The 24,110-nt window shown below is 40.1% G+C and overlaps 1 long non-coding RNA gene and 1 pseudogene across 1 annotated transcript; both read left to right on the plus strand.

Moving 5' to 3' along the window:
• Window positions 1-3,853: 3,853 nt before the first annotated feature.
• Window positions 3,854-15,271, plus strand: LOC132523568 (uncharacterized). Its single transcript, XR_009541568.1, has 3 exons — window positions 3,854-3,968; window positions 6,583-6,621; window positions 15,193-15,271. It is a non-coding gene; the product is annotated as an uncharacterized LOC132523568 (long non-coding RNA).
• Window positions 15,272-19,950: 4,679 nt separating this feature from the next.
• LOC132522614 (ras and EF-hand domain-containing protein-like) overlaps window positions 19,951-24,110 on the plus strand; it is a 45,963-nt pseudogene continuing 41,803 nt past the window's right edge.

A 24,110-nucleotide genomic window follows, 5' to 3' on the forward strand; every position in this document is an offset into this window, starting at 1 on the left:
GTCTGTTTTGTGTGAAGACTTTTTTTGTTATTCTGGAATTGGTCAAAACATGCTTTGTCCTCATCAAATGACTGCTGTGAATGCTTTCTTTCAGAACAATAAAGGGTGCTAATAAGTTGGCCAGCCTCCCACCAACTAGACCTTTGATATATGTTGTGTGAGCACATTCATAAGAAATCAGAATTACAGAAACATAGGGACTGTTCCGCACTCATAATTGTCTTTTTCTGTGATGCAAAATAAATAAAACTATCATGTTGCTCCCAGGAAGCCTAAACCGTTTATAAAATCATGACTTTGTTTTTATAAATTGGTTTCATTTATCCATTTTAAAATTGCTTATTAGTTTCCTACAACGTGCAAGGCACTGCAGGGACTAAGTAGCTGCACAAAAATGGCCCTGCTGTGAAAGAGCACACAGCATCCACATACACTCCATCATTTGGTCCACAAGTTTTTACTTCCTCTATATTCTTGGTCTGTATTCTTCCTCTACATTTTTGGTCTATTGAATAAACGTACCAATGTTCTTCATATGTGAATGTGACACTGCTCACTCCTCTGTCTGTAAGCCATTGTTTTGTGCTTTTTTCTAGTATTAAGGCTAGGGACTGCCAGTTCATCACTTCTGGTGTTCTTGGTCTCCCTTGGTACAAAATTATATCACATTTTCAGAAAGACTTCTCAAGGCTAAGTAGCATATAGACTGTCACCTAGATGGAGAACAAAATAAATCGATTGATACAGGACTGGATATTGTGACCTGGGCAACTTTGTTATTGGCTATAACTATGAGTAGTTCCGTGGAGCGAACAAGAATGTGAAATGGAAGTTCAATCATTTGTGGTTCAAAGAAAAGAGAGCCAACCTGTGGACTGTTCTCAGTAGAGTGGTTTAGTAATTTGTGATGAAAACCTCAGACAGAGAGTCTTAAGTTGGGGTTAGTGCTGCTTCAGAGGGTCTGTGAACTTCCTGAAATTATGAATAACATTGAAAAAATTTTTTACTGAAGTATATAGTTGATCTACAATGTTGTGTTAATTTCTGCTGTACAGCAAAGTGACTCAATTATACATATGTATATTCTTTTTCCTGAATAACATTTTATATTTAAGAAGCTGTGTGTTTGCTTGAGTAGATAATCTATAGCTTTCACTGGATTCTTTGAGACAGTCATGAATTCCTAAAACAGTTATGAACTATTGACTAAGTCAGGAGTTGGTGAATATTTTCTGAAAAACATGAGATAGTATATATTTTAGGCTTTGAAGAACATAGAGTCTCTGTAAACAAATGAGTGTGGCTGTGTTCCAATGCAACTTTATTTACAAAAACAAGATGGTCCAGGGGCCATAGTTCTCCCACCTCTGGTTTAGGCTATGATTTGGTAAGATGGAACTTTCAAAATACTGTGCTGAAGTACATCCAGGTTTTCCTTTTTATATAAATCATATTTAATGTATGAATTTTATTTATTTAATTTTCTTTTTTCTTTCTTATTGAAGTATAATTTATGTGGAGTAAAATGAACAAGTCTTAAGTGTACAACTCAGTGAATTTTTGCATATGTATATACCCATGTAACCACCACCCACATCAAGATATAGAGTATTTCCGGGCTTCCCTGGTGGCGCAGTGGTTGAGAGTCCGCCTGCTGATGCAGGGGACATGGGTTCGTGCCCCAGTCCGGGAAGATCCCACATGCCGCGGAGAGGCTGGGCCCGTGAGCCATGGCTGCTGAGCCTGCGCGTCCGGAGCCTGTGCTCCGCAACGGGAGAGGCCACAACAGTGAGAGGCCCGCGTACTGAAAAAAAAAAAAAAAGATATAGAGTATTTCCATCACTCCAGACAGGGCCTTCATGTTCCTCTTTAGTTATAATCTTCTCCCTCCCCTGGAAGTAACCACTCTTCCCTCTTCTATCATCATAGCTTAGTTTTACCTTTTCCTGAACTTCATTTAAATGAGATTGTAGTTCTACCTTTTAAAAAATTGTGTGTATTTGAAAAACTCTGTGTATATAGACTGATATTTGTAACACACAGACAATTTAAAAGATAATTGTAAAGTACGGAGACTAATTGGAAATCACTCATATATCTATCACCTATCTTAAGAAATGGAATATCATCTATTGCATAAAAAGCCTCTGTGTACGTCACCGTGCCGCTGTAATAGAGACCATCAATGGCCTGACCTTTGTGAGAACCATCACCCTGTTTTTATTTATAGTTTTACCACATATATATGCATCCTTTAAAAATAGCTTAATTTTGCCACTTAAAATTTTTTTTATAACTGGAATCATTCTATTTATATCATTTTGTGATTTGTTTCTTTTGTTTAATATTGTTTGTGAGATGCACTGTTGTTAAAGCATATGGTTATGGTGTATTCATTTTAATTAATGTATAGTATCTCATTGCATTGATACATCGCACTTTTTGTATTTATCAGGTCTATTATTGATGGACATTTAGGTTGTCCAGTTTGGCTTATTGCAAATAATGTTTCTATGAACAGATAGAGAAAACTTGGAAATGAATGTTATTTGAGGAGGAAAATTTGGAGTGTGTTCTTGGCTATACTCAGTTTGAAGGGCTTTGGGATATATCAGTGGAGATGTTGAGTAGGTATAAGGATATAGGACTCTGGAGCTCAGACCAGGATCTGCCTGGAGATGTAAGTTGGAGAAGCTATGGCCATGGTTGACATCCAGAGAGATATTATGGTGTAAGGGAGAAGAGGATCTTGCCTTTAGCCTTGAGAAGCTCCAATAGTCAATGATCAGATAGAAGAAGCTGAGTCTGCAAAAGAGAGTGAGAAGGAATAGCCAAAGAGATATGAGGAAAACCAGAAGAATATGGGGTTTTTTTGTTTTTTGTTTTGTCTTTTAGAAATGAAAAGAATAAAACATTTTAAGAAATAGGCAGTGGTTAACAGTCCTGTGCTGCTTAAAGTATATAAAATCCATGTTTGTTGGATTTAGCTACTAGCAATCATTAGTGACCTTCATGAGAATTATTTTGGGGGAGTGACAGAGTAAAAAACCACATTGGCCTGAAATGATGAATGAATGGGGCATAAGAAAATGGAGATAGAAAATAGCAATTTTATCTACAAGGGCAGGAAAGAAAGATAAAGTGATGACTGGATAGGAACGTGAGGTCAAAGGAACCTTTTGGTTTTTCATTGATGAAACTTGAACGTGTTCAAATTCTGGTGAGGAGGATCCATTTCAGACAGAAGGATTGGATATATAAGACGGAAAAAGTATAGATGACAGCATATAGTTCTGGAAAAGGCTGGAGTTAATGGGATCCAAAGATTAGGAATTAGCTTTTGAAAGGAAGAGAAGTGGTCAACTAATGTAGCAGGAGTGGAGAAAGTTGAAAGAATATGTGGAAGGATATGGTAGTGGAGTGTTGAGCATGAGGTAGGAGGCAAGGTCACTGGCTATGAGGAAAAGGGAAGTTGGAGCTCTAAGGACATGTCTAGAGATGAGTGACATAGGTTTGAAAGCCATTTCAGAGAGTGTAGTGTGTTGGCCAGACAAATGTAACAGGTTGCTGATCATTTGTTTAAAATGTAAGTATATTGTGTACCTTGCTCCAGTGCAAGGCCAGAGAACATGGATAACAATTTATGTGGATTCTGACTATGACAGACAAGTGAGACAGGACTTTGGGATAGTGGCTAGATTATCGGTGAAATGGTAGGTCATGGGATTTAAGTATTAAGAGAATAAAGTGAGTCTTTTTTTTTTTTTTTCTTTGCGGTACGCGGGCCTCTCACTGTTGCGGCCTCTCCTGTTGCAGAGCACAGGCTCCGGACGCGCAGGCTCAGCGGCCATGGCTCACGGGCCCAGCCGCTCTGCGGCATGTGGGATCCTCCCGGACCGGGGCACGAATCCGTGTCCCCTGCATCGGCAGGCGGACTCTCAACCACTGCGCCACCAGGGAAGCCCAAAGTGAGTCTTTTGTATATATGTAGATACTTGCATGATATACTGTAGTCAACATTGATTCCCCAAAAGGTCTTGCTGCTGTCAGGTGTTATCACTACATTCATCATAACTGCGCTAAACACATTTCACATGTAAATAAACATGGGACATCTGGCCTTGGGGAAAAAAAGGATAAAATGAAGAAATTAGAAGGCTGATGTTAGGAGTGAAAGCAAAGAAGACAGATATTTGGAGGTCCTGATGACGTGGAAGAAGGTCTCAATGGGAGTAGGTAGAAAAGTAGTTATAAGCTGGAAAGAAAAGGTCCAAGGCCATACTAACGGAGTGGGTGGCTGATGGGGTGCAGAGGACAAGGGTCTAAGTTATGGGGTCAAGAACCCAAGGTTAAGGTGTTAGATGGGTCATCGACTTGGCTACTGAAGTCCCCCAGGATATTGGCAGGACTTAGGGTGAAGAGGAAGACTGTGATTGTGTACTAAAGTCCTTCATGAAGGGTGGTGATTGATGTGTAACTGCAAGGGTGGTAACTGACAGCTAAGAGGAAGGGGAGAAGCTGTCATGCATGATGTGAGGGGAGGTGATAATTTTTGGCAAGTGATGATGGGGAGCACAGAGGACAAAAACTCCCTGTCCTGATTTTGAGCTACATGACAGTGAGAGAATGAACAGTCTCCACTTGTGAGGGGTGTGGGAAAGTATTTGCAGCAGGGGTCTCCCTTAAGGCAAGGTAGAGGGATTAAGCAAAGAAACAGATAAATTCATAGAGGATTTGGTGTATGGAGCAGTATTTCCATAGAGCTCAGTTCATGGGTTTAGATGGGGTAGGGTAGGGATGGGATGGGTCAAGGGTCCAGAAGTACCAAGCAGAAGGGAAGAGAGAATGGATGGCCAGAGATGCGTTCTTTGGATATTCCTGGTGAAAATGCAAGCTGGGCTTTCAGTTAATCCCTTTGAAAAGAGGGGGCAGTGGGCTTCTAAGACTTCTCTCAGAAGATGTTGGGCTGAGCAGCTGCAATTTCTGTAGTCACTTGGCCTTGGGTGGTGTTCTTCTAGGCTGCAACCCTGCAGCCAGGGCATTCAATGTTATAACCAAAATTCCTGGCTATGATTGGTTTCAGCTTTTATATCCTACCACCATACTTGCTTGTCATAGTTGGCTGGGTTCTATAATAATGCAGTCATACACTTCCATAATGTTTAAAGCTTTTAGAACAATTTCCAAGGTACTTTCAGTCAAGTACATGATCCCATATAATGCCATGCATTTTACTTTTATAAAAACAAAGCTTTGCTCTTATGGTTTGTTCACAATTAAGGCTGAGAAAAGAGAATTTTATTTTGGGTTTATAATTTCTGTTAGACTAATTGGTTTGTCAAGTGGAAACAAAAAACACATTGAGGGGGGTTAAGATTTGAAAAATAAGCTTGGGGAGTGAGAGGCAAGGTGTTCCCCTTGTCAATTTTCAGTGACTCTGAATGGGTGAAGTTGAAACTAATTTAAAGCAGGTGGGTCTTCATTGCTGTTCTCTAGACTTGATGATGGCTTTCCGCCATTCTTTATTTTTTCACTTTTAACATAGTGTTCCTCAGTGCAGGAGTCTGTATTCTCTCATTTAGCTTTGTGACTCTTTGAGATTGGGTGGAAGTGGCAGATATTGTGAGCAGTTAGCTGGTAGTGTGAAGCTCAGTTTTGGCCTTGGAAGTAGCAAAAAGAGGTAGAAAGGGCATGAAGTGTTGAAACTTAGCGTCTTACAGATGCTCAAACTTGAGTAAGCTGCACAACAGCTCCTGAACCCCATTTTCCTCCCTGTTAACAATGAAAGTTATGATACCCATTTACCTGGAATAAAATAGACATTGAATAAATGTGAGGCTTTCATCTCTTCCTCTTAGCTGAACTGTTGTTTACACGTGGCACTCAAGTGAAGTTTGAAAGTGTAGGAAGGCTGTAAAGAGGTCTTTTGCCTAAGGCAGACTAGCCTTGGTAGTGGGCAAGTCTTAAATAATGTGACTTATTTTATTTTACATGTTCTGGATATCCTGATACTAGTTTGGGCAGTTAAATGTTTTTAGAGAGCTGACATTTTATATCTTTGTAACTGTATTAAAGTATACAAAACTATATTAAAGTATACAAAATTAAATGAGGGGTTTGACAGTTGATGCTGTCTACCAAGAACCGAATCATTGGGAAATGCAGAATTGTTTAGTCAGATGAAGCAAAGAATTTTTGGGGATTTGTCACTGAGATTTTCTTTTTATGGGAAGAAAAAGGAAATAATTCTTTATAGTTTGAATGGTCTGATACCACCTACCAGCAGGTATATTTGTGTAGATGCATTCTCTCTCCTTTCCTTGAGCAGACACACTGATTATCAGTGCTCTGTCATTGCATACAGCATTTTGATTAAAGGGTCTTTTATATTGTTCATCTCCTATCTCATAGACTAACTCAGTGTTTCTTACAATCTCTTTAAGAGGTTTTACAGATATCGTGAAAAGAAGACTCTCAGAGGATTGCTTCTTTTTAAATTTCCTCTGTTGATTGTTTTATAGTTATAGAGTTATGGTTCACAGTATTTTGGTTTTTTTAATGGATTCTTATTTCTTTAAACAGGAACAATGAATTTGGAGGAAGAGTTTTCTCAAGCAAAAGGTTGGTCACTTTATGGAAACTTTATGGAAATATTTATGTAAATCTAATACCTAGAATGTGCCTAAAGAAAAATCCATTGATACCATTAAGATCAATGTATTTTCCTTTTCCTTCTGTTGATAAGTCTTACCGGAATTTTCACACCAAGATTTCTGAGTGCTGTATTTGGAGGATTCTTTCATCAACTTGGCACAGATAGATATGTCATCTTGACCTTGTTTCTGAAGGATGTTTTAACTTCACTAATTAAGCAATCCCCATCACTATTCAGTGAAGCTCTCCTGAGAGTGAAGGGCCTTTGATAGGTAAATTCCCTAATTGGATAGGACCTCTCATCATGAAACAGTCATAACATGTTGATTATAGTTTTACCATTAGGAATTCCATTGCTTAACACAAATGGACTATAACAAGAATTTGATTAAACTAAGTCAATTTTAGCCTGGAGATATTTGGAAGCATTGAAAAAAGAACAAGTAACCTTAGTAATCCAGGAGTCTGTGGAAAGAGGATGAGCTTTTGATTCATGATAGCAAAATATTGTACAATAGAGTTTGGGTTTGAATATAATAGCAGTCCTCCAATGATTGCTAATACTTCTTTTCCCTGTCTCTTAAATTACATTAAATTTTTAAATTATGAAAATATTCATGAATACGCAAAAGAAGAACTGTATAATGAATTCCCATGTACCTCACTGAGCTTCAGTAATCACCAGCTTTTTTTTTCAATCTTCTGTTATCAATCTTCTCCCTCTTTTTTGTTTGTTTGCTGGGATAATTTAAAGCAGATCACGCATGTATTGTTTCACCCATAAACAATTTAGTATTCACCTCTGTCAATCTATTTTTATGCTGCTAAAATAACTATAAATGCTAAAAATTACATAGTGCTTTATAGTTCCAGCCTGCCTTATTTCATTAGGTTATCACAAAAATTTGATCAGTATTATCATCACTGTCGAGGAGATAAAAAAAAACCAGAGGTTTTGAGTAGTTAAATGACATTCTCAGGGGCAGCGGGTTTCAAACCTGGGTCTCATAAATATTTCAGTCAGTCTTATACTCTTGTGCAGATGTGACCATACCAAGTAAAAGCTATCCCTTGGGTATTTGACTTCAACTGCTCTGGGCAGAGGCTCCCTTCTTTTGGTCTTGTGATACCTGTGGACCAACTAAAGAGTGTGAGCATAGCCAGAGGGAAGTGGCCTTTGGAGATATGCATTAAACATGTCTTTTTATTCTGATGTTTTGACATCTGGGGCTTTGCTGACCCTGGAGACACTGCCTTTCCCAGGGCTCTAATTCCTAGACATAGTAAAGGACTCACTTGCAAGTGCACCTTTCATAAGCAAACCAACCAGTCCAATGCCCACGTTCCCCAACCACCTCCTTTACCTAGCTCTTACACTCCAGGCCACTATCTGCCAGTCGTAATCTCCCCCAGGCCATGTACCTGACAACTAGGGGCAGCCCCTATGCCCTAGAATCCACCGAAGTTATTCAATCCTGCCAATCCTAAACCTGCTTGCTCTGTCTCACCATTCCTTCCAATGAAGACCACAACAAAGGCTCTTGCCCACATTTTCCCCTCATTCCTTTGCCTCCTGACACTGGTACTTCCCTATGTGGCCCAGTGTGGTGTGGCATGCTACTTCCTCTTGGGAACTGTGAGTATAACAAACTCTCTTTTCAATGGCAGTCATCTCCTGATCTGCTGGCCTGGCCATACCTGGATAATAATAAAACCTGCACTTTAAAACAAAATGGTTAAGGCTGAGTGAAATCTCTGGGGCTTAATATCAAGGCTTGTTGCTGGAAGATCTGACAAGCTTAGTTGGAAGCAAGTGACAGTCCTGGGTCAGGTAATTGGGTTGGAGATCAAACTCTAAAAGCAATAGGGGACAGGCAATGAGGTCAACAACATGTGAAAGAAATCGTAATTGAATGGCAATAGACAATCATTCAGTTATCTTGCTGGCTTCCCAAGGTGGGCTCAATTCCAGGGGGAATTATATTTTTTCTTAGGTATCAATATCATCTCAAATACATTCCCCTAGGACTATAAGAAGGCAGTGTTCCCTCACACCCTGTTGTTGATGCCTCCCCAGTATTTCTTCCCTTAGGCCACCATTTCTGCTGGTCCTGCATATCCCATCCAGTCTTGCACTGGTCTACAGTGAAGGGCTATATCTGAGGCTCTCAGTAGCTGACTACCTCAAGTGTTTCCTCTTCTCTGAGACTCTAGTTTTCAAGCTAACTCTTACATTTCCAGCTCAGTTTCCATCTCAGGTAGAATTTTATTTTATTTTATTTTTTTTTGCAGTACGTGTGCCTCTCACTTTTGTGGCCTCTCCCGTTGTGGAGCACAGGCTCCGAATGCGCAGGCTCAGCGGCCATGGCTCACGGGCCCAGCCGCTCCGTGTCATGTGGGATCTTCCCGGACCGGGGCACGAACCTGTGTCCCCTGCATCAGCAGGCGGACTCTCAACCACTGCGCCACCAGGGAAGCCCTCAGGTAGAATTTTAGATCAGACACCATAGACCCTTCCAAATCCAACATCCTCATTTTACATATGAGGAAACAGATTCAGAGAGGTAAAGGACTTGTCCTAAGAACATAGGCTGCAAAAAGGTGAAGGCCTTTTATTACTAAGATACACATTATTTTACTATTCTGATAATTTTTGGTAAAATCTGATTTGTATTTAATATAGATCATATCTCACAATAACAAGTTCTAGTGGACGATGAGTTACTTGGCTGTAGCACAGTCAATATAATAAATATTTAAATAACTGGGAACTTATTTCCTTATGAAAACATTCTTATAATAGTTTATGTCATACTTCATTATAATACCTGCACTGTATAATATGTTAGGTTTTTTTTATACAGCAGGTTCTTATTAGTTATCTATTTTGTACATATTAGTGTATATATGTCAGTCCCAATCTCCCAATTCATCCCACCACCACCCCCCCCAATATGTTAGGTTTTGTCTTTCTTTTTTTTTTTAAGATTTTTTTTTTGATGTGGCCCACTTTTAAGGTCCTTATTGAATTTGTTACAATATTGGTCCTATTTTATGTTTTTGTTTTTTGGCCACGAGGCATGTAGGATCTTAGCTCCCCGACCAGGGATCAAGCCTGCACCCGCTGCATTGAAAGGTGAAGCCTTCACCACTGGACCGCCAGGGAAGTCCCAGGTTTTGTCTTTCTGACTTTGGCTTACATACACACAAATATAGTCATAAACAGCCACAAACGCACAACATACACACACCCCACACCTGAATACTCACTTTCCTATTGCCTTAAAAAAACCCCAAACTCCTTAACTCAAATTAACCTATATAGATGGATGGGGCAATAAATAGTTCATGTGTTAAAACCCTTCACAATAACTCATTCATTTTAATATGAATTGATTTTGAAATAGTGTCCTAAAAGTATGCTGTCAGTTTAAAGAGGTATTTTATTATTTTGTACTGGTTCTGGGACATATATGATTAAAGCGTCATTATTCAGTAATGAATTCACTTATCCAAGATATAATCATGGACTCAGGGCTCATATGCCTGTACTAACTACTGAAGTGACCTGGGTGTGATTAGGAAGATTCCTGAGGTCAGTGATTCGCAAACTAAAGGCATGAGAATCACCTGGGGGTGCTTGTTAAACCACAGATGTCTGGGCTCCACCCTCAGAGGATCTGGGGTGGGCCCCAGGTATTTGTATTTCTAACAAGTTACTGCTGGTTCAGGAACCACATTTGGAAGGATGCTGCCTTAGGTAATCATTCAACTGAAAGTCATGCAAGAAGAGGGGCTGGTGTGAGTTCCCTGATTCCTTCAGAACCAACTCATGGACTTGCAGTCTTATACCAGGTAGACAGAGTTATTACTTACTATCTTCCCTGTGCCCTTATTGTGACCTGAAAGGAGGATGCTCCTAAAACCCATGCAAGTAGTAACTCAAGTCACATAAATATGTGTGAAAAATACACCAACAGTACCTGCTGCTGGAACAGACACTAATACCTGCAATCCTTAATGCTTTAAAACAATTTTTCATGTCCTGTAAGTTGAGGGTGAGGGGTGGTTCCATATTCTTGTGTACTATTAATTTGTAAGAAATGTGAAAAATTTTTTATAAATCTCCACTGCCATGGATCATGGCTGTCCTGTAATTTAGGTATCACTAGCACATACTAAGGTAGTGCTGCTTCTACTGTAAGCTGCCTTTGACCATATATGCTGTTGCTGATTTTAATGTACCGATATTGTTGATCCTTATTTTTCATGGATTCCATATTTAAGAACTTGCCTACTGGATGAAATTTATTTATAACCCCCAAATCAAGCTATCCCTTGGGTAGCTTTCCTGGCCATTTGTGGACATGTGCAGAGCAGGGACAAATTTAAGTAGCCCAAGGTGTATGTTCTCAGCTGAGATCCAACAGGGCGAGGCTTTGCCTTCTTGTTTCAGCTCCCATACTGTAAAGAAGTGTCCTTTTCTTGGTCCATTTAGTGCCATGTTTTTCACATTTTTTTGTGCTCTTTATTAGTGATCTTGCTGTTTAAAATGGCCCCCAAACATAGTACTGAAGTGCTGGGTAGTATTCCTGAGGGCAAGAAGGCTGTGACGTGCCTTATAGAGAAAATATGTGTCAAATTAACTTTGTTCAGGCATGAGTTATATTGCTGTTGTCCATGAGTCCAGTGTTAACGAACCAATAATATATATTAAATAAGGTGTCTTTAAACAAAAGCACACAAAAAACAAGGTTATGTTTTGATCATTTGACAAAAATGTTATGTTCAAACACTTGCAGAAACCTAACCCTGGTACCTCCCCTAGGAGCAATGGTTAAGTATTTGCTAATCAGTGTTTGCAGCAGCTTCATATAACACAGGAGGATCAAGGGGCTTGGATTTACTGAGGATACCATGCTTAGTGACGTTTGTTCATCTGTTGATTAAATTTAACAATTCATGTCATGTTATCAGCACCATATGTTCACTTCTCATTAAACATTAAAATGCAGACTTTCCACCATGAAGTAATGCTCTGAAGTGTGCATTTTAGGAGGGAAAGAATCCCAGAGTACCTGTGTGATAGAAAGGGTTGGGACATTGGATCCTTTCTTCTACTCAAAAGAAGAAATATTTGAAACTGTTTCCCTGAGGAAACATTGCTATTTAGTTAAGGAATAGGTAATAGATCTAAAAGTCAGCCCATTAACTGGATCCTTTGCCACTTTTCTAACTGAGCTAAAATTTACAATAATTCAATAAAACTATTGAACAAATGAGAGATAATGATAATAGTTATTATTTACTGAGCCCCTTCCATGTTCTAGGAACCGTACAAGGCACTTGTTACACACGTTATTTCATCAGCTTCCCATCTTCCCAATGCTACTTGTGAGAAGTAGCATTGTCCCCAGTTTACAGATAGAGTCATTGAGGCTCTGGAAGTTGAAAGAGAAATGATACAGGTCACAAAGCTAGTAAGCCAGGACCCAAGCTTGCTGTTTTCCCCCGACTCCATCCCCCTTGGCTTCCATCTATGTGGAAGGAGAAGGGAGTCTGACTTCTCCCTCAGATATGATTAGCCAAAAGGTGATATGACAGTGGGACAGGCTGATTTTCACAGACTGAATGTTGATTGCAATTCTGTGAATTTGGAGTGGACAGTACTTCTGGCTGAGAACAGACTGTTATCATGCTTTTTGATACTGGTTGACTGGAAGCCAGTGAAAGGATATTCTGACATAAGCAGTTGAATTAAACATTTTATGTTCTCAATTTTCCCTTTTACCAGGTTCACCTTGGGCTCTGAAGTGTTCTTGCCTTGAACACTGCTCTGAATGAAGTACTGAGAGAAGAACAATACTTCATTTCTTCTTTTTAATCAAAATGTCATGTCCTTGAAAGGAATTCTCCTTTAAAAGTTGACAGTCCACTCTTAACTTGCTTTGGGATGTATTTAGATATATTTGGGGAAGTCTAGCACAAACCCAAAATTCTGGAAAGAAATAAACTCTCATTCTTAGTCTCTTTTCACTCAAAACAGCAAACTCACACAGCAACAATATCTTAATCTTACTCAATTTCTAGGCATTTACTTCTAATCCTTGAAGAGCTCCTAAATTAGCATTATGTGTGCCATGTTAGATTACTTGATATCTTAAATAAGAAGATGGATGCTATATAAGGGCAGAGCCTATTGCTTAAATTATTTGAGCCTAGTATAATAAGTGTTGTATTACGATCATATTGGAGGTTCCTTAGTTAATCTAGGCACAATATGGGATAAGCACTTCCGTGACTCTCTGATTTATATATTCAAATGGGGATTCTGTAGATTCTGTCACAAAAACAGACATGCAAGGGTACAGATTTGGAGCCCAGCCCCAAAAGGTGTTTGGGGCTCTAGGTATTGATCATGAAGCAAAACACAGTTCCTTGCATGTGGTCGGTGCTCTGTAAATTTATGTTAACTTAATGACTGGGTTGAGACCAGGCTATGAAGGCTATACCACAGTAAATTATGTGTCAATTGAAATTTTGTGAATCAAATACCATCTTTTTATTTTATTATTATTTTTTTTTTTGCGGTACGCGGGCCTCTCACTGTTGCGGCCTCTCCCGTTGCAGAGCATAGGCTCCGGACGCGCAGGCTCAGCGGCCATGGCTCACGGGCCCAGCCACTTCGCGGCACGCGGGATCCTCCCGGACCAGGGCACGAACCTGCGTCCCCTGCATCGGCTGGCGGACACTCAACCAGTGTGCCACCAGGGAAGCCCGTAGATGTAGTTTTGATGTATTTGTGGGGAGGAAGGTGATCTCTACGTCTTACTCCTCCGCCATCCTGAAGCTATGTCTAATAGAGATTTTTGGCGTTTCTGCCTATAGACTTATTTTCAAGAATTTGTTTCTTTGAAGTATAATTTATGTTGGTAGAATCATTGAGAGTGATTCTCTGGCATCAGTATTTTTTAGTCATCATGTCACAGGTGAAACTAATACATGGCCAAGGCTGTGAATCATTTTTCGGGCCAGTGGTTCTCAGATTTTTTGTGCATCAGGATCACCTGGAAGACTTGTTAGATTGGTGAGCCTGACCCCTGGAATTTCTGATTTAGTGGTTCGGGGTGAAGCCCCCCAGATTTCTAACAATTTCGCAGGTGATGCTGCTGTTGCTGCTGCTGGTCCGGGAGCCATCCTTTGAAAACTTGTGATTTAGGTTATAGAGATCCCTTGTCCTGAAGGAGGCTTTTTGACTCCTGAGATCTAGGTAAACATTTGCTTAAGGTTATCAAAATTCCATGCCCATAATTTTGACAAATTCTGGGGTGGGATTTACGTGCTCATGTTCCCTCCTGTCTTCTCTTGCCTCCTGGGCCCTTCCTCCCTTTCACATGATCAGTGTTACCTCAGCCTCTTCTTCTAGTTCATTTGTGAGCAAAACAGACTTCAGCAGAAATGTTTCAGGTACCCTAGGAAGGGCTTATAGCACTTTCACAAGTTCTTCCACTGACTCCCCAGCAGCCTTCTCACCTTGAGGGGTCCAGCCTCTCTCCATTTTTCTGTCGTCTCTCTTCTCTCCACTGTCTTCCTTATTCACTTTTCAGGAGGAAGAAAAATCCATCCTTGTCTATGAAAATTGGCAGAACTATTACATGTTATTCTGCAGATTCTTTTCTCTTGCAAGAGTCTATCAAGGTATTACCCCAGGGACTTCCCTGGTGGTCCAGTGGTTAAGAATCTGCCTTCCAATGCAGGGGATGCGGGTTTGATCCCTGGTCAGGGAACTACGATCCCACATGCCACGGGGCAACTAAGTCTGTGTGCCACAACTACTGAGCTTGCGCACCTCAACTAGAGCCCGCATGCCACAAACTACGGAGCCCATGCGCCACAAACTACAGAGCCCACGGGCTCTAGAGCTTGTGCACCACAAGTAGAGAAGAGAAAACCCTCTCGCCACAACTAGAGAGAAGCCCGCACAACACAACGAAGAGCCCGCATGCCACAACTAAGACCCGATGCAGCCAAAAATGAATAAAGATAAATAATAAATAAATAAATCTTTTTTTTTTTTAAATAAAGGTATTATCCCAAACTAAGATGGTTCCCTTCTGGGAGTAACTCTGGTGCCAGATGTTAAGATAATGATTACTTTTACCTCATTATTATTAAATACACATCAAAATGATAACACTGTAACAATTATCTGGATTTATCTACTTTTACCATTTTTCTCAGAATCTCAGAATGAAACTCTGACATCTTTAAATCTTTGCCCCTGTCATGTTTACTTTTTTACTTTATTTTTATGGTCTGGAAATTGTATTAGGTGTGTTCATCGTGTGTGTTTCTGGAAGGTCCATTTGTAGCCTCAGCCTGGTTGGGAAGGCGGGACCAGTAGGTGAGGAGCGATAGGGTGGGGTTAGTGGATATGCAGGGCCAAGGTAAATTTGAGGGTTGAATTTTTGTAAACTTTGTAAAAAGTGCATTTCACAATCTATTCCAATAACCTTTTGTCCTCTTCCTTCTTTCCAGGGTTTGCTCATTGGCTAATTATTGTCATATTAGTTTGGAATGTGTGAAATTCAGTTTCTGCAAGAATGTCACCCTGGATGTGGTTTAAAAACTTTGTAAAAACTGTCAATGGTAAGACAATGTTGATTTTGCTCACTTGTGTCTCTTTCAGTCCCAAATGCCATTATGAAGTGAAGAGGAAACGTGATATTAGCTGTGCATTGGTTTGTGCTTTATAAATCCTTGTGGTTGTTTCCATTTTATTAACAGAGTTCTAGCAATCATTAAATATTTCTCAGAAAATAGCTTCTGGTAACTTTATTTAAGACTAAACCAAGGTGACTCATAGCAGACCGCTGTGGCTTCCCCTCCCTTGGTCCTAGCTCCCACTTGCCTCCTTCCTGGGCTGCTCATATTATATGGGGTGTGTAGGCTCGGCTGCTGCCCTGGAGGAACACAGTGGCTAGGATGGGGTTGGGCTCAGTAAATTTTGTAAACAAACAAATAAATGTACCTAGGCCCTGAATAAAAGCCAAAAAAAAAGACAAAACCAAGCTTTCATGACATCTTAAATGTACTTTGGAATTCATAGAAAAGTTCAGAAAAAATATTTGGAAAACTTAAATGAAATGCCTTTCAGTTATTTTGGCCTCTGTCCTTGGAACACCATTTATGAGAATTATACAAGCTAAGGAAATAAAAAGATTTCAGGAGTCACCAGAGTTGAAGCTACCATTTCAAGTGTTCCATATTTCAAGAATTATTTTATTAGTCCTAGTCTACTCTCTGAAATCTGAGCTCTTTGAATGAAATCTAAGATTTGTGTAATAATCTTTCATGAAATGGGGGAATCCATAGAAAAAATAGGGGAATACATAGAACAAATACTTGTATATGGGGCCCTGGAACTTTTTAGGTTTCAAAACAAACAACATATTGGAATAGTCTGGAATATTGGAAATCCCTTTTGCCAATTGTAAATATCTTATAAAAATTAACTAATAATTTGTTTATTACTGGAAGACGTGAATTGAGAGCTTAAAAGACAATGAAATATACATTATTTTAAAAATCATCTCTAAAGGTATTGCATTCTCAACAGATGTGTTGGTAGGCAAGAATTCTATCTCATTGTACGGTGTAAATGTGACCTCTCACTTTTTCTTTTTATAAAGCTAACTTTTCATTTTATTCACTCATCTTCTATAACATTAAAGACTTACAAATTAAGGAATACATGTAACATTAGAAATTCTGATTCTGTATTTCTAATTACTACATTAGTAAAAGATGAGTATCTTAGTTCATTGCTAAGCTGAGCCTCTTGGGTATTGGTGAAAAGAGCCTTATTTGAATATCTCATCCTTTGAATTCTGAATTATATAATGCTTTCCAGAGGAATAGGAATGGTTTTAGAATTTTATAGATCTCTTTCTGACTGATCTTTCGTCTAATTTTGTACTTCTGGAAATAGGAGCTTTAATCTTTTTTGGTCTAAAAAAAGGGATTAATATTTTAACATCTTATATAGAATTGGGAACAACTTTCATGTCACACAGAAATGTATATTTCGCCATTATTTTGCATGAATATAAATGTATCTCTGATATAACAATGCACACACTGCATTCCCTAGAGCTAAAAGTAATTTTTGAGTATTTGAGATAAAATTCATAGGCTTCACTAGGAAAAAATTCATTGTGGTCTTAGAACATGATCTGCCTACTGTTAGAATACAAGTTTTGGAAAAAGTTGAGTGTGTCCTGAGCAGCTCTAAAATAATTAGTAAATTGCTAACAAGGAAATATTGACATAATTGTCATTCCAATATTACCGATATTAAAATGAACATAGCTTCCTAATAGCTGTTTATAATTATTTATAATTTATAAATCCTGCCTACTGTCAAAAAGGCTTTGGGACTTTTTATGGTTACACACACACACACACACACACACATACATACAGCAGAGCAATTCACAATTATACTAAAAAAAATTTGATCAGAAACCAACTAGAGAAAGAGCAGAAATGGAACCAAGGTCAAACTGAGTCCCTCAGTTTAACACTAAACATAAGCTGAAATCACTGGCAGGGAAATAAGATGGGAAACATCATGAAACCTTGGTCCTTTTTGCCTTCTAAAAGGAGGCTTGGCAATTCTTCATTAAAGGGAAAATTAATACATTCTAAGCAGAAGTTATCATAGGATTCTTCTAAATTGCTGAGGAACCGAAAAACTTAACAACCAGACAAAATTGCACAAGGTTCTGGTCGGTTGGTATTTTCTTATTTTAAAAAATGTTAAATAAGTTACCATTAATAAAATTTGTGCATTCTTCCTTTATCCTATCACCATTCCCTTGTGATGACTTTAATTCTTCTCCTGTAAGTTGAATTATTATGTTTTTATTGGGTTTGAAGAATTTTTAGAGGCACCGAAGCTACCAGCTGTACCATCACTTCTGACCTGTGCAAAATAAAAGCTTATGAAAGAGTCAAAGTATTTCACAACACGTCTGCCCTTACCTGCTAATGTTTTCAGGAAAACAGCATTTCTAGCAACAAAGACTTTGAAAATATACTTAGTTAAATATGCCCAGAAATTTTCCCAATTAAAATAAGATACAAGATTTTTTGAAGTAACCTTACTTTATTCAGTATTTTGAGTCATAGATTGATCAATAATACAGACATCACTTTCAGTTCTGCCAGCTGTAGATATAAATTATTTTAAAATTTAGATGGAGATAGGTAAGCAAGAGCCAACTGCACATGAAATTTTGACATCTCATACAAAAATAATGCATTTTGCATGCCAAACATCTCTGCCCTCTCCACCCCTCTAAATAATGATAAAGTTAAAAAGTACAGAATTTTAAGTGTTTGTATTTTCTTGCTTGCTTGTAATGCATTTAAATTTTTACCTGAGATTACTATGGTACATTGCAATCTACTTTTCTTCAGTCACTCAATGTATTATGAAACAAGAATAAGTTGGATAACCCTGAAAGGAATATTTTCTCTCTTATAACTCACAAATATTTAATTGTATACACTCTGGTTTTATATGTACTACAGTGTACTACAGCAATGTCAGATGTGTTGATTTCAGCAGGACTTGTGTCAGGGCATTGCAGTGTCTTCTAGGTAGCCCATGTATTCCATAGGGCCCTTTCACAAACTGCAAACAATGCCACACCCTTAGACTTGAGTTACTGTGGAGAATATTCCATGCCAAGGAAATAGTTGTGCACTGCCTTTAGCTGTTTCTGGATGCTAAAATAGAAAATAAATGCCTCCTATTTCTTTTTTCTCCTCTCTTTCCTCTAATTTTTCAAAGTAGTAAAGACAGATTATGTAATCTTTGCCTTCCCCTGAGTATATTTCTAGGGATATTCAAAAGCATTCCTTAGTACCTTGTGAGGTACTTTAAATACTTAAAAAGACGAAAAGCAACCCAATAGGACTCCTTTAAGAATCTTTTTATAAGCTGAAGAGTCCTTTCAAAATGTGAGTGATTCCTCAATAGAACAGACTACAAAGTCCAGAAATAAACTCAAATACGTACAGGAATTTATTATATGCTAAAGGTGGTATTTAAATCCATGGTGAAGAGATTGTTGTATAAATGGTGTTGAGACAACTAGGCAGAAATTCAGAAAAAAATAAAGTTGAATCTACAACTCACACCTGACCCAAAATAAATTCCAGATGAATCAGAGTTTTAACGTGAAAAATAAAACTGTGAAAAAGACTAAAAAAGAAAAGAAAAAAGCATTCCTGTGGCCTGAGCTGACATAGTACATGCTAAGCAATGTCCTTGTAAGCAACAGGTCATAATGAAATTGTGGAAACTTTGGTCGGAAAAGCAGGATCCAACTCTTCCCCTAAGGCTGGGAAATGGTTTGGTTAGGGAGAAGTGAAAAAAGCTAAAGGATGTTTAGTATTTACATTTTGTCATGACAATAGGGAGCTATCAAGTTAGTCATGTAATCAAGTGTGGCATATTTGGGGGACAGGAGGAGCCCTGATGGAGACTAAAGCAGAAATGTTTGTATATACAGTATAAGGTGAGACCAGATTGTAGAGGATTTTGGATGCCCAGATGAAGAGCTTACCCTTGGTTCTCTTTTTACTGGGACACCTCTAGGGGTTGATGAGCTTGGGTGCAGGCTTTCTCAACCTCAGGACTACTGACATTTTTGACCAGATAATTTTTCTTGTTATGGGTGGCTGGGCCTGTGCATCATAGGATGTTTAGCAGCATCCCTGGCCTCTACCTACTAGATACTAGCATCTCCCCCTTTTCAAATTGTGACAACCAAAAATGTCTCCAGATATTGCCAAATGTCTCCTGGGGAACAAAATTACCACTGACTGAGAAACACTAAGCTCCAAAATGACAGAATAATTGGTGTTTAAGAAGGACTGTCCAGCTGTGGTTGTGTAGAACGAACAGGAGGTTGGCAGGACAGGAGCCTGAGAGAATGTGTTAGAGGCTAAGTATGGTATATTATTATAGTAAGGGCCTCCAATAAAGTACATCTGCCTGTATTCATGACCTTGTATAATCCCCTCCTCCATTGACTTAGAGCTTGGCCATGTGACTTCCTTTGATCCATGGAATATAGCAACAAACATGACACAAGCTGAGGCTTGAAAAGCATTTGTGCATTGGTCCTAAACCTCTTGGAACACTGCCACCATGTGACAAAGCTGGTGGGAGCCTCCTGAAGACACATGTCCAGCTAACAGCCAGCACCAACTTCCAGACGTATGGGTGAGGCGCTCTTAAGACCACACAGCCACAGTAAAGCTACCATGACTATATGATCCCAGGCAAGCCAGCAGAAAAACCACCTACCTGAGCCCTGCCCAAGTTGATGGCAGTGAGATTATGCAAATAAAATGGCTGCTATTTTAAATCACTAGGTGTTTGTTGTGTTGTTATGATAACTGTTGTGATAAATGGAGTAGATTAAAATCAGTGGAAATGAGAAGGTGTGTACACAGACTTTTGGAATAATCCATGTTTCTTGACGACTCCTCAGTGAAGGGGCTTATTGAAAGGACAAAGCAGGTCAAAGAATATAAGAATTTAGAATTGAGTGCAAAGGTCAGTGTGAGTTAAGGAAGGAAGTTGCAAGAGCAGTCTTCAAGAAAGCGTTTCTGGCAAAGCAGTTAAAAATATTAACATCTATTTTGAAAAATACAGATATTTATTAATTGCTAACAGAATGATAATATTTCAAAGATTCAGTTTAATAAGTATATCTGAAAAGCTTTAAAGGCATTACCGAGGTAATAAGTGGCATTACCGAGGCCACTTTTTACTTTATATGGAAAAATCAGTCTTTAGAATAAACAGGAAAACACATAAACCCAAAATCAATAACAATTTTTATTGCACTAATAATAAAATTCATTCCAATGTATTAGCTATCTACTTGAGCAGAACTATATTCACTTAGCAATTAGATTGCTAAGACCAGGGCTTCTTAATAGAATGCCTCTCATAATTGACTAGTTAAATTTACAGATGGCGAATATCAGTGGCATTTACAGCTTGACGGATGCTGTGAGTGTTGACCTTATTTATTGTACTATTCAAGAAGAAACAGTTCTTCGGATGTTTAGCATTTAGCTTCCTGTTTAAGAACATCAGCGTGAAGAAATGTGTCAGTCAAATCCTCTATTTTTATGACACTGAAAACAATCAAAGTAATAAGCAATAGAGAAAATTCAGAATGAGAATAAATGGAATACAGAGTCATTACTAAAAGAAATGGAAATAAAAAAGTCTAAAAAGTGGAGGGAACTGATGTGATAAAGTAAAAATAGCCCAAATGCATTTTCACAAGCAATGAGAATCACCAAAGGGAGCATAAGTCATAGGACAAAGTGAGGGACTCTTGAAAATAAGACGAGATTTTTTTAAAAAAAGAATAAAAATGGATGAATTTTAAAGATCTTATACCCATTAAGCAGCCAGTATTAAAGAAACAATAATAGCACTGTTGAAATTAAGATCAAAGGGTAACATACATCTGCACATATAATTTCCATAAGATTTGTTTAAAAGCTACCTCAGTCCTTGTTTAAATATTGCTGCCTGTCAAGGATTTTGGTTATTAATTTTCTCAGGTTTTGGAGACAAGAACTGTGAAAAATTATTTGGATTTGAGGCTCTGGAAGATCTATGTGATTCCTAATGTGCATTAACTAGTTGGATCTTAATGTTGGACGGACATGCATTAAAGAAAACCAGTAAAATCAGAGAATGGGGGTCTTCTGGTTAATCTTGTATATACAGAAGTTTACCAATTTTCCGGAATCAGAAAAGAATAAAATACACATAACGTTAACCAATTTGGAATCCTACCCCTACTTTCCTTTCCCCTTTCTGTCCAGTTAGCTCTCTACGCTCCTGCCAGCTCTAGACTGACCCGAGTAAACACTTTACGCCGAAGAGCCTACTGCTTCACTCTCAGCTCCGGCCGGACCCCCCCAACTCCAAGAGCCCCAAACTCAGGCTCCAGAGCTCCGCACGGGAAGCACAGCCGGGATCCCGGAGGCGTGGGAACCGGAGCTGGGCGCTCCTCCTCCCCGCCGGGAAGGCGCGTGCGGCCGCGCCGGGGTCTCAGTCGCTGGCGGGCATTTTTGCGCGGGGTCAGGGGCGCGCTGGCACCGCTCCAGGGCTGGCAGAACGCGAAGCCGCGTCGGAGCGCGCCGTCCCGACCCACCCAGGCGCCTCGCCCCGCCCGGAAGTTCCCGCCAGTGGCCAAACCAGCCCGACTCGCCGAATTTGCGGCGGCTCCCGGGGTTCAGCAGGTGGCTCCGGACTCCCCGCTGTCGCCACAGCCGGGGCGGACCGCGTGCCCAGTCGCGCCCGGAGCCCTTTCGGTTGGCCCCACCAGGCGGGACGGAGGCGGACGGGGGCCTGGAAGAGCTAGCCAGGCTGCGCTCGGTCTTCGTCGCCTGCGAACCGCTCAGGGAAGCTGGAGCGCGAGAATTTCAGCGCGCTGTGGGCGGAGCTGCGCGTGCTCCCGGCCGACGCCGAGGCCGGCTCCGGAGGCTGGAAGTCGACCGCGACTGCGCCTCACCTTCCAGGAGTTTGCGCTCGGCTTCCGCTGGGCCGGCGGCGGGGGACGGCGCCTTGGCTGGGGGCCGTGAGAACCAGACGGGGTCCGACCCCGGGGACAGCGAGGAGGACGAGGGCGACAAGGACGCGGCGGCGGCTCTGGCCGCCTCCTGGGACGCAGCGAGCCCTGGCTAGGCTTGGCAGGACTTCCAGGCACGACTCTGGGACGAGGCCAAGTTCATCCCCAGGTGCGTGTGTAGTTTGGAGGGTGGGAGGTGGCGGTGGTGTTTCCTGTCCTCCCAGGGGCGCTGCCATCTCTTCCTCTTACACTGCGGAGCGTGCAGCTCTCCTAGTCTCTGAGTTCCTTTTTCTTCATTCACCGACTCGCTTTAACTTCCCCAAGACGAGATGCCCTAGCGTTAAGGAAAGGCAATGCGTTCAGAGAGTTTGGGGAGAAAGTTTTACTTGCTCATATCTGAGCCCTGCAAAGGGCACTTTGTTAGTTATACAGGCCAAAGTGAAATCCGCAGCGTCCGGAGAATCTTCTCAGACACTGATTTAGGAGCGCTCCCACTTCTCAACGACTTGATTACGGCACCTTCTACTCCAGGCCTCCTGGATGCACCTGAGCGGCACCTGAGCCATGACCCGAGCTGTTAGCCAGTTTGGCTTTCTCTATAGCAGTTTTTGTACTCCCTGTTTTCCTGCTACTACATAGAAAACAAGACATTGTTGTGCATTTATATTGCTGCACACAAATATTCATTGATGCCTACAATTTTACAAGCTCATTTGTTTGATTTTCAGAATTAAACAGGGTCGTAGACTTTATCTCTGATTGATAGAGAAATTTAGACCTAAAGACGTTAAGGGACTTGCCCAGTTAATAAAAGAGCAGCATTTAATCCCAGATGTTGTAAACTGAGAGTGAAAACTCTCGCTTTTTATATCACAGAATAAAATGATAAAATCATGAAAAATAAACTCTCTACTCTTATGGCTCTGACAGAAATAACATAACATCAGGTTACTTAATTCTCAGGCGAAAGGGGATGGCTGCAGGTTTAGGGCATAGAGGGAAAGATAGTCGGGTTTTATTGAGATTAATTTCCATCTGTCTCTGCCAGGAGTCTTGGTATGTCTTGAGCTATTTTCACTTCTTCCTCAGGCGCTACAGGCATGTTAATACTATAAAATGGCTTTCTGCTCTCTGGATTTCCGTTGAAATTTTATGGATCTCTGGCTGTCATTATCAGGAAGGTCTGAAAGGCATCATTTTGGTTGGCAGTTCACATATTTGAGACATATGACTCAGAAAAGGAAATAGCCCTGGAAGGCAGCAGTGGCCTGGCTCACCCATTCACTGCTTAGACCTGCAGGGCTGGGAGTCCTCACTTCCTCCTCCGGACAGCCTCTCCCCGCAGTTTGGAGAGTTCGAGAATACTGGGCATAGAAAGTGGCTCATTGCAGTATAAGATGGATTGTGTGGAGAAAGTGTGTGTGATACCCATCTTTTCTATTATTTACAAATGAGTGAAAATGCAGTGTCTCCACCAAGGAAGTAGAAAAATTTAAACTTTGCTATAAGCCATATATACTTCGAATCATCTTTCATGTGTAACTTGGTTTAGGTCCAGCTAGTTAAAAAAGGTAACAATATTAAGAATAAGGAAAGGTAAGCCCACACCACATTTTACACACACACACACACACACACACACACACACACACACACACATTGAACTACTTTTCAGAGTTGTCAAGTCTCAGCAGCAAATATATGACACAACCTTTAAATGATCAAAATGACCTTCTTAGGATCAACATACAAACCAGGACTTAATATCATTGGTGA

The sequence above is a fragment of the Lagenorhynchus albirostris genome, chromosome 7 (assembly GCF_949774975.1).
Source record: "Lagenorhynchus albirostris chromosome 7, mLagAlb1.1, whole genome shotgun sequence".
NCBI lineage: Eukaryota > Metazoa > Chordata > Mammalia > Artiodactyla > Delphinidae > Lagenorhynchus > Lagenorhynchus albirostris.